Raw genomic sequence first — 7821 nt, 5'->3', positions numbered from 1 at the left:
CACGCAGCTGCAGGCTGATAAAACAGAAAGGTGAGGGTTGGGACAGGGACAGGGTGATCTCAGCCTAGTGGATACAGAGTTGCATGAATCCAAGGTCAGTTGGAACATGTCTGGAGGTAGACATAGAATCCAAGCAAGCAGGAAGAGGAAGAGCAAGAGAGAGAGTGAAAGAGAGAGAGAGGTTCCTACTGTTTCTCTTATAAAAGGCCACCCCCCTGCAGGAGGCATCATCAGGCTGTGACCTAATTGATAGTTTATCCTCCATTCCTCCACTGTCAGCTAGGTACAAGTTGACAGAAAAATCTAACCACCACAGTCGGGAAGTCTTCTTACAAACAACTGTTGGTGACATTTTGATTCCTGAGGCTGGTGGATGACCTGCTCTGGAGCACACTGAGGGAACACCTCTGTCTCAGGACACCTCAGGTGCACCCAGACCCTGTCTCGCTCAGGATCAACAGGTGACATCTTTCTGGCTCATTTTGGAGTGGGTCGGTCTCTCCCCATGCAATGCTGACAGATGGAAGAAGGCTATGAGCAGCTGTCCTCATGTCTTCCAAGCTGGCTGGAAACCAGGTAGGCGGAGGCTTGTCATCCACAGACCCACAGGGGGAAATTACACACCATTCTGTTACCCAGGGTACAGGCAGGGACTTTCCCAAGGGCATCAACTGGAAAGCAGAAACCTTTGTCAAATTAAGGCCCTTGCTAGGCAGTGCAGGAATGGGGTGGCTTGTGAAGGCCACTCCCACAGCTTCCACTGGGCTACAGGACACCCCTGCCCCATACTGTCTCTGACAGATCTTGAGTGCACTTTTTAATTTCTGAATTCCATTTTATAGTCTCTCCTGGGAATGAGCAGAGGGCACGTTGTACTTTCATTGGCTGGCTGGTAATAGGGGTGGGGCTAAGCACAAGCGTGTGATCAGAGTGAGGTGGGCGGAGCACTAGAGAACTCTTTAGGAGGCCATATTCGCTACCCCTTTTAAGAAGCTGAAGTTGGTCCCAGAGCGGCTCCTGTGATAAGAGCGTGACAAGGAGAGGCCAAGTCCACTTCGACGACGGAAACATGCTCTGATTTGTTTCCAGGGCTCTGGCCTTCTTTCGAAAGGAAGAATCCTCAGAGAAGAAGAAAGTGCACACGCTGAAGTGCGCAGAAGGTACCCATTGCATCTCCCCTCCCTCCCCATTCATACCCTTCTCATTTAATCCCACTATCCCCTCTCCTCAGACTTCCCTATTCCTCTCAGGGGCCCATCCCTCCTCAGGGTCCAGGTTTCCGAAAACCAGTGCCATCTTGTGATCAGATGTTGGGGAGAAGGAGGGAATGGCGCCACCTTATGGTGGTGGTGACGGGGCATCCAGAGTTCCGTTGTCCCCAAGAACTCGACCTCTGCACCCAAACTCTTCAGTCCAGAGCTATGATACCCACAGTAAAGCCATTCCTCTGGGGACTGTGGCTCTTGCCAGCGTTGCGCCAGACACCTTTGAAGTTTCCTGGGTGCAGATGTCAGATCATCGCCCAACTATTTCCCGAAGTCGTGGATCTCCCCGATTTAAAGGGTGAATCTGATTGGGGTTCTGACATGGTCTTATCTTTTGAAGCCAGTTGGGGTTCTGACATGGTCTTATCTGTTGAAACCCGTGCCTGCTGGCTGCTCATCTTCGTCTTCTCCAACCTGCCAGGCGCCATGGGAACCCGGGAAGACACGCACTTAGTTTGGTGTGGCTTCATCAAAAGATGACCAGACTTTCTTGGGTTGATCTCATCCTGCCCTGAACTGCCATCATATCGAATGCAGTTCATGCCGTTGGGGGCGCCATATCTCACCTCTGGCTTCCAGATTGCCTCCACGCACCATCCTTATTTTCCACCTGCTTTGATGCCGAGCGTTCCCCCGTGCTGCTCTAGATCTCTGCTGAGTTCCATACGTCTTTGCAGTGGCCACATAGAATTACCCAGGCCCCCCCCCCCCACAGGTGTGGCCCTTTTAAATCTGAATCATCAGATCAGGACCCTTGTTCTGCTGATGGAGATGGCGACTTCCGGGAGATACACAGTGGTTTCAGAATGGGACTTCGGAAGAACCTGCCCGGCTCTCCCCCTCAAAGTGGGACCTGCCTTCCTGGTGGCATTTGAATTAGAAAACCTCCTAAGGTGACTTCCCCAGCATGCCTTGGCCATAGAAGTCTGTGTGCTCTAGCTGGTAGCTGAACCAGCCATTGGCCTGACTCTTGGGAGGCATGGCCTTGGGCACGCTTTCATGGGCCCTGGTCGCTTCCATTTCTGTATGCTTTCAGCTGACAAGTTTGCCACCTCAGATTGCCTTGTTGTTTTTCAACTGGTCAGGATTTTCTTGGCTTCTGATTCTGTTACGGTAATCAAGATTCCTCCCCGCCACCCTGGCAATTTACCCATGCCTTTGCTACGAGCTGGAGAAAGATGGGGCTTTCTACACCTGGAAGGAGTTACAGTCCCTGAAACTCACAGCGGCAGTTCTACCCTGTTCTGTAGGGTCACTAGGAGTCAGCATCCACTGAATGTCAGTGATGGACTTGCCTGGAACCCTGGTGGCATAGTGGGTTACCTATTGGGTCAGCAGTTCAAAACCACCAGCTGCTCCTCCAGAGAAAGAGGAGGCCTTCTATTCCAGGACCACAGGGGAAGTTCTACCCTGTCCTATAGAGTCACTAGAAGTTGGCATTGACTCGCTAGCAGTGAGTTAGGCTTTTCTTTTGGGGGGGGGGAAGTGGGGAGGCGGCTGTGGTGGTGCGGTTCAGAGTGCCGCCTCTGCAGGCAGCCTGCCTGGATTTGGATCCCGAACAATTGGTTACCAACTGTGCTAGTTCGAAAACCCAACAAAGCATGATCCGGGGTGATTTGGATGCCCTTTGGGGTTAGCCTTAAGTCTCCAAATTTCTTTCGGTGCTTTTCCTGGTGAGCTGCTTAAAAACCTCTGGATGCTGAAATATGAGTTGTGATGATGATGATGTCGTATATAACTCACTTCCATCAAGTCACTTAAAACTCACTGCCATCAAGTTGCTGTGACGTATACCAATCGCAGGGGACAGAGTAGACCTGCCCCTTTGGGTTTTTGAGACTTAAAATTTTACGGGAGCAGACAGCCTCATTTTTTATCTCAGGACAGATTCTAGTGGGTTTGAAACTACTGACCCTGCAGTTAGCAGCTAAGGATCTATAGCCCACCACACCACCAAGGCTCCGTATGGATGCTTAAAGACTCAGTAAATGCCAATACAGTGGTCACAACTAACATTTAAGCTCAGATCTGTGTGCGGCAGTCTTAGTTGTAAGCAGTTTACATGGATGTGTATGTTAGTACTACAACTTATTAGGCAGACATTTTATTGTCCTGGTATCACAGATGAATGCTTATCAGAAAGGTGAAAAAATGTGCTTGGATCACACAGAGGGCAAGTACGGTTGCTGTGATTCAGATGCAGGCAGTCAGGCTCCAGACTCAGTGCTCCATTGCCTGCAGCCTGTGGTCTCCATGCTACACAGAAAAAAGGTGGAACCGGGTTTTGGCTTTGGAGATTCATTGATGTAATGTTTTCTTTCTGATTTAGCAGGTGGTAGCAAGGTGAAAACTGTGCAGGGAATTGTGACAAAGTTCTGTGAGGATTATGGCTTTATTAATGAGTCGATCTACTTTACCAAGGATGTCGTGACTGACAATGTGTTTCTGAAAGTTGGACAAAAAGTCATCGCGGTTGTGGAAGAAGATGAAACATCTCATGAATTGAGAGCAATCAAAGTAAGCTTGGCAAGAGTCTTGGGACAGTCTTGTTTCTGTGTGTTCACTCTTTGTGATGTGACCTGGTGTCGTTGCTATAGAGTGGAATTGAAGTCCCATTTGCTTGATTCTGTGGGATTTGTGTGCTTGTCTTTAGCAGTGGTTCTCAACCTTCCTAATGCCGTGACCCTTTAATACAGTTCCTCATGTTGTGGTGACCCCCAACCACAAAATTATTTTCGTTACTACTTCATAACTGTAATTTTGCTACTGTTATGAATCATCATGTAAATCTCTGATATGCAGGATGTATTTTCATTGTGACAAATTGAGCATAATTAAAGCACAGTGATTCATCACAAAAACAATGTCATTATATATGGTGAAATATTTCTTTCTAATGACAAATCAATGAAATTTTGTCATGATGCCTGGTGAAGCATGGATAACTGTCTTCACGCCGGGTACTCGTATGTGGGCTTATCTGCAGGTGGGCAGACCTGCCTGGAGACAGAGAAGTGGTGTCTCAGTTCCTAAGACCATCGGAAATAGGTTTTTTAAAACCACTTTATTTATTTGGAAATATATGTATTACAATGGTGTTAGGCGACCCCTGTGAAAGGGTCATTCATCCCCCAAAGGGGTCAGGGGTCACAACCCACAGGTTGAGAACCGCTGTATGGCTTCTGTTCAAAAAGTGTAGCATTTATATCTAATGTCTATTCCTTAGCATTAGAAATATCTGATGAATAGTGATAATGATTGCACTCTATGTGAGTAGTGGGTTCTGAGTTGGGCTGCTAACGGCAAGGTCAGCAGTTCGAACCCAGCAGCCACTCTGCAGGAGAAAGATGGAGCTTTCTGCTGCCACAAAGCTTGCCAGCCTCAGAAACCCACGGGAATAGTTCGACTCTGTCCTATAGGGTTGCTATGAACCTGTGTAGACTCCATGGCAGTGAATTTCATCATAGTTTGGGGGGGTGGGGTTCTTACATGATGGCAAATGGATTTGGTTTTGAGTTTGCATTATATGCTGATAACTTTTCTTTACTTAACAGTATTGGCTAGTCCTTGTTGACTTTGCCTCATGAAAGATGTGGGCATTGGACCATTTGTGTTACTTCTCTCTCTCTTTTACCAATTGTATCAATGTAGACTGAGACATGTGCAAGGATTTTGGTCTTTGTTGTAATATGCTGCCTTTGGAACTTCCAGTTAAACAGAGACAGTTAATTTTTTGCTAGGTATAATAAGAAATTACGTATATGATATCTGAATCTTTAAAGAGAATATTTTAAAACTCACTGCCATTGAGTCAATTCTGACTCCTGGTAACCCAAGAGGATGGAGTAGAATTTTCACATCTAGCAAATACAGCGTGTCTAGTCATCACTGATTTGCCCTGTAGGCAGAATCGCATAAATTCTTAAGACTCCCATCCATTTTAAAGTGTGCCATCAGTGTAGGAATACTAAATAGTACATTTTTAGCAACCGAAAACATAGATTTTTAGCCACCTATCCGACAGGGTTTCTTTTGAGAGCATCAAGCCTTATTTTTCTGCCACAGAGAAACTTGTAGGTTTGAATTGCTGACTTCCCACTATAACTGACTATAACCCTCTATACCACCAAGATGCCTTTAATTTAATAATAAAAATTTTAAGTAAACATCGTTTATGGCTGAAACTTGGTTTCGAAAGTGGAAAAAAAATGGGCATCTCAAAATACAAACTGGTTATAGCCCTTATTTGGTTCTTGTTTTATGGTAATGCATGATACTGACTGTTGTTTTGAAATATTTGTCCTTGTTCTGGTAAAGAAGTACTTCTCTGGATTGTATTTCTGAGTACTCAAAAAAAAATCAAGGAGGATGAACTTTTAAAATGTTTTGCAATACCCTCCAGATCTTCATGTAGTTTTTCTCCCCTTTTGAGCTACTACTGTATTTTCACATATCATGTTCCCACATAAATAACATGCATACACATATTATGTACACAGCACATTATAAATAACATATGAGGGGGGGTTGCAGAATTTGAAAAACCAACAACCAGATAATACACACATTATTTGGGTAAAAATACAATCATATGGAGAAAAATGAACCTTTCCCCTAATATTAAGCCATTCTTACTTTGTAAGAATGATCCCCTTTGGGTTTTGGTTATGATGTGTAATTCTTGTAATATATTCTGCATTTGTTTGCTCACTTTTTTTGTTTGTTTGCTAACATTTTACTTAGGATTTTCACATGTTCGTAAATAGAATTGATCTGTAGCTGCCTTTTTCTATGTTGGTTTTATTAGTTTAGAGTTAGCTCTTGTGCGTTGGCTACTAACTGCAACGTCAGCAGTTGGAGACCGCCAGCTGCTCCACAGGAGAAAGATGAGACTTTCTACTCCCAGACATACTTACAGTCTCAGAAACCCACAGGGGCAGTTCTAGCTTGCCCTATAGGAATTGGAATGGACTCGATTAGCAGTGAGTGAGTAAGCAAGTGAGATACAAATTTGGGAACTTTCACTAATTTTTAATATTTTCAGACAGTTTGGCATCAGAAGTCCATATATTCCCTGAAGATTCTAAAGAAGCCACCCATCAAGCCATCAGTAAGCCATCTTAGTCCTGGTACTCCTTGGGAGGTATGGGTGGGCGATTGAGTAGCATTTAATTTCCTTCCAAAGCTAGTAGTATACTTTTTCCTCCTATTGTTGATTTTAACAACAAAGCTCGCAAATCTACCTTTATCTTCATCTACCCTTCCTCCTCTCATCCTGTTAAAATGGGAAAAGTGCCCCACCTCTTAAGGGCAACCCTCTATACCTGTGCTTAAGATCCCATTCTCCTTGTCTTCTCAGAACTTCCTGCCCACTCTCTCTCTTTAAGGCCCATTACCTATCAGCAGGTAAACATAGTCAAATCTTAACTAAAAAAAACCCCAACTTCCTTCTCTTAAGATTGACTTTTTTCTTTCAGCTTCCCTTCTTCCTGGTGGCATACTGGTTACATGTTGGGCTGTGATCTGCAAGGTCGGCAGTTCAAAATCATCAACAGCTCCAAGGGAGAAAGATGGGCCTTTCTACTCCTGTAAACAGTTACAATCTCAGAAACCCACAGGGGCAGTTCTACCCTAAACTACTCCTACAGGGTCACTATGAGTCAGTATTGACTCGATGCTAGTGAACAACAACTTCCTTTGCGGGCAAATGTCTTGAAAGAATTTGCTTTGCCTTCCATTTTAGTCCGAAGTCTGTCTTCCCCATCTACCTTCACACTACAAACCCCGAACTCTCCTTGCCTAAGTATGCAGAAATCACTTGTGAGGGAATGTGATAGTTCCCTCCAGCTGTGTTCCTCAGTCCATTTGGGGGCTTGTTCTCTTTTGTCTGAGTGTGTGAAGTGCGATGGCTCTTGGTCGCTAAGGATGTAATTTTGATACCAGGGTGAGATTTCAGGATGTCTGAAAGGGAATGGGAGCCCTGGTGGTATAGTGGTTACTTGTTGAGTAGCTAACCTCAAGGTCAGTAGTTCGAAACCACCAGCCACTCCTCTGGAGAAAGAAGATGTCTTCTACTCCTGTAAAAAGTTACAGTCTTGAAAACCCTCAGGGGAAGTTCTACTCTGTCCTGTAGAGTTGCAATGAGTCAGGATCAACTCAGTGGTAGTGAGTGAGTAATCTAAAAGCTACTGTCAGTTCACATTGACAACATTGCAATAGCTTCCAGTTTGTGGTTTCAAACTGGTGACTTTGCAGTTAGCAGCCTAACACATTACCCACTACTCCACTAGGACTTTTGAACTAGGGTGACAGAAATAAAGGTCCCATTCTGACCTTCTCTCCCTCCTGCGAATTCCCAGACACCATTTTTAAAATTAAGTATTTTTATTGAGGGCTCTTACAGTTCTCATCACAATCTATACATTCATCCATTGTGTCAAGCACATTTGTACATATGTTGTCATCATAATTTTCAAAACATTTTCTTTCTACTTGAGCCCTTGATATCAGCTCCTCCTTTTTTCCCTCCCTCCCGCACCCTCCATGCCTCATGAAC

This window comes from Echinops telfairi, unplaced genomic scaffold (assembly GCF_000313985.2).
Source record: "Echinops telfairi isolate 266 unplaced genomic scaffold, ASM31398v2 ScPeMD7_20;HRSCAF=75, whole genome shotgun sequence".
Taxonomy (NCBI): domain Eukaryota; kingdom Metazoa; phylum Chordata; class Mammalia; order Afrosoricida; family Tenrecidae; genus Echinops; species Echinops telfairi.
This window is presented reverse-complemented; position numbering follows the sequence as displayed.